Below are 3,340 nucleotides of genomic sequence, written 5' to 3'. Positions count from 1 at the left end.
TCCTCGGAGCTCCGGGTCATGTGAGGGCTGCCCGCTGCTCTCGGCCACCTGTGCCCGCTGCCCGCCCCTGCACCCAGCGCCCTCCCTCTGTCCCCCTCCTCCTTAGGGCCCATTAGCAGGCACACACATCCCGAGCTGGGCACTGGCTAGACCCCAGCTCCTTCCTCTTGCCCTTGAAGCCCAGGCACCTGTGTTCCCCTGCAGCTGCCTCTTGATGTGTCTTTATTGAAGGAAGGAGCGTGTCTGACGTGGGAAGTCTGACACCGGGCTCCAGGCTGGTGACAGGGTTGGGGACTCGTCCTCTGGGCCCCGCCCTGAACCCTGGGTTTCCCTGGAGTGCGTCCAGCCCTCACCTGGCACCCTGGCTCTGGCTTTCCATGCAGACACCCCGCTGGTGCCAGTCTCTCCTCGGCTGGATGCGCCCAGCTGGTCCAGGCTGTGTTCCCCTAGGAACACCTGCACCCAGTTACCAGCAAAGGACCAGACTCCCAGCCCTCTGCGTGTGACCAGGACAAAGTGCAGCTTGTGTTAGGGGCCAGGGTCGGGGGTTCGTTGGCATCCTGGGGTCCCACAGCTCACCGCGCTGAGAGTGGAGAAGACTGATCACACACACATTTGGGCAAAATGACAGCACGTGTGAAATGCCAGGTTCGCTCAAGGGCTGACCTTCCTGTGCCCCTGTCCACTGACAGCTCCACCCTTGCTCTGACTCAGGAAATAGAGGGTAGAGTCCAGGGCGAAACACAGCTGACAAAGGAGAAGTCCAGCCAAATCACAGACAAGGCAGCACAGACGTGTGGTCATCAGTGCTGGGCCTGGCACCACCCCAGCCACCCGGGCCAGTCCCCCAGGGCCTGCCTCCCGCACGGGGATTGCGCTGGGTTCACTGTCTGACGTCACCTCTGGGTTCCCACCTTCCAGCTCTGGTTCCCATCGCCCAGCTTAGCTGAGGCGGATCTGAAAGGGTCAGACCCCTGGGATCTCAGCAGTGTGGCTGTACGGTCAGCCCCAGGGAAGGGCCCATCGGAAAGGCCAAGGGGTCCGGGAGGGAGCAACTAGGTGATGACTTCAGTGGGCAGCCAGCCCAGTGGCTCAGGATACTCGCCCACCCCTCTCTGCCACGTCGTGCGCCCGGCTCTTCCCAGAGCGCACGTCCTCTGGGAGTCTCCTGCTCCCTGTTGTCTCCTACTGATGCCTGGGGAGCGCTCTGTTTCCACTTGTTCAGTGAGCAGGACGTTGACACTCTGTCAAAGTTACTGTTTTGCCAGCTGCTTCTTACCCATGTTTCCTGAAATATTGGTCTGCCCAAATCACAGCTCCACGTCGGAACTCACTCTGATTTATGGCTGTTTGCTGCTTTGCTCTGCACCCATTTCTACTGATATATTTGCTCTGTCTACACACAGAGGAGTTCGTTCACATTTGTTTAATTTGGGGTTTGTCTTCCTCTTATCAGCCTGTACCAAACAGTGCCAGTATTTGCTCCCCCGGAGTGTAACTTCTATCCTGGGTACGTCATCCCCTTATCCACTCCCTGCTGGCACTCCCAGATTCTTCCCGAGCTCCCTTTCACTCTGGAATTTGTCATTTTTCTCAGCTACTAAAACGCGACTGCGTCCCCTGATGTTGAGACTGTCTGCTCCATCCCAGAACACACTGCTGTGTTGCATGGGCGTCACTCTTCACCCCATGGCCGTTCTGTCTGGTGACTTTTAATCACTCATGCACACGTGCTCCATCACTCGCTCAGACCTGTCCAACTCTTTGTGACCCCATGAACTGCAGCCCGCCTCAGTCCTGGATTCTCCAGGCAGCAATACTGGAGTGGGTTGCCACTTCCACCTCCAGGGGATCTTCCTGACCCAGGATCAAACCCATGTCTCCTGCATTGGCAGATAGATTTCTTTACCACTGAGCCACCAGAGAAGCCCTTCAATATGTGTGAGGAAAGGCATTCAGATTCCCCAACCCTGATTCTTTCTCTGTAAAAACTGTCTTCTACGTGCTGGCAAGCATGGCAATCACACTCTTCCACCCAGGGAGCTGTGACTGTTGACCGGGTTTATGCAGGAGAAACTGAGACCCAGCAGGGAGGAACAACCTGCCTAGGGACCACTGCAGGATTGAAAGGAAGGGTCACCACACCAGACTGGGGGTCTGCAGGCCAGGAAGGCAGGCATGTAGGGCGCCTGCCCTGGCTCAGGCCTTGAAGGGGACCTGCAGCCCCTGGTATCAGCAGGAAGGGTGTGAGAATGGAGCCAGGCTACTAAGCCTATGCATCTGAGGTCAGCGAAGGGCCTGCCCGGGGAGAGGGCCGTAGGCTCAACTGCAGACACCTCTAACAGGACAGGGCAGGCATGTCATGTAAAGAAAGACCAGAATGACATGACAGGGGAACAGCAGCCAGTGGTGACCCAGGTCAGGTTGCATCCCGGGCACACCTGTGCCAGGAGCTCAGGGACTGCATGATGAGGCCGCAGGCCATGGCTCTGGGCCAGAGAGGGTCTGGGGCCTCTTCCGCCAGAAATGAGAGTGAGAGTACCCCTATTCCGCCCCTGCTGTGGGGATCACTGTTAAGATTCAGTGGGTTCTGAGGGTGTTTAGCACAAGCCCCGGGCCCACCGGACAACCCGGAGCTCTGCTCTCCTAGCTGCGGGTGGCCCCTGGGAGGGCTGGAAAAGCTGCAGAAACCAGGTCTCCCACAGGCCAGGGGGACCACAGGAATCCCAGGGCTTGGTGATGAGCAGGTGGCAGGCGGGGCTCCTATGTGCAAGGGGATACCCTGCCCCCATCCGTCCCGGGGCCGTGGACCTAGAAGTGCCCCTCACCCAGAGCATCCTGTGTGATGGTCGTTCCCCAGGGGTGACGGCTGGGCACCAGGGCCTGGACCTTGTGGGCGGCCAGCAGGTCCTGGGCCAAGTCTCAGAGGCAAGGCCATCCAGCGAAGCTGTGACTTCGGTCCCCCCCACTGCAGCCCTCCCTGGGTGCCCCCCACACCCCGTGAGTCTGAGCAGGATGTGACACGCCACCTGGTCCCCTGAAGTTGACCAGAAGCCGGGACTCTTGGTGACACTGGGCCGGCCATGCCGTTTGTGTCCAGCCCAGTGATGGTAACCCCCAGCCCCATCCGGCTTCTCCAGGGGGTTCGCTTGGCCTCTCCAGGGATGGGGGTGACAGCTGCTCTGGTGGTATCTGCGAGTGCCTGGGCCCAGTGGGGTCTCCCGGGAGGGGTGCAGAGGGACAAACACAGGCTTGCTCCTTTATATGCCTTCCCGCTTGGAGCTTTTTATCCCAACAAGCAGGGTGACTTCCATGATTAAAAAACTATTTTGAGGGACTT

Source organism: Bison bison, unplaced genomic scaffold (genome assembly GCF_000754665.1).
Source record: "Bison bison bison isolate TAMUID 2011002044 unplaced genomic scaffold, Bison_UMD1.0 scf7180017845310, whole genome shotgun sequence".
NCBI classification, from domain to species: domain Eukaryota; kingdom Metazoa; phylum Chordata; class Mammalia; order Artiodactyla; family Bovidae; genus Bison; species Bison bison.
Note: the sequence above shows the minus strand (reverse complement) of the source record.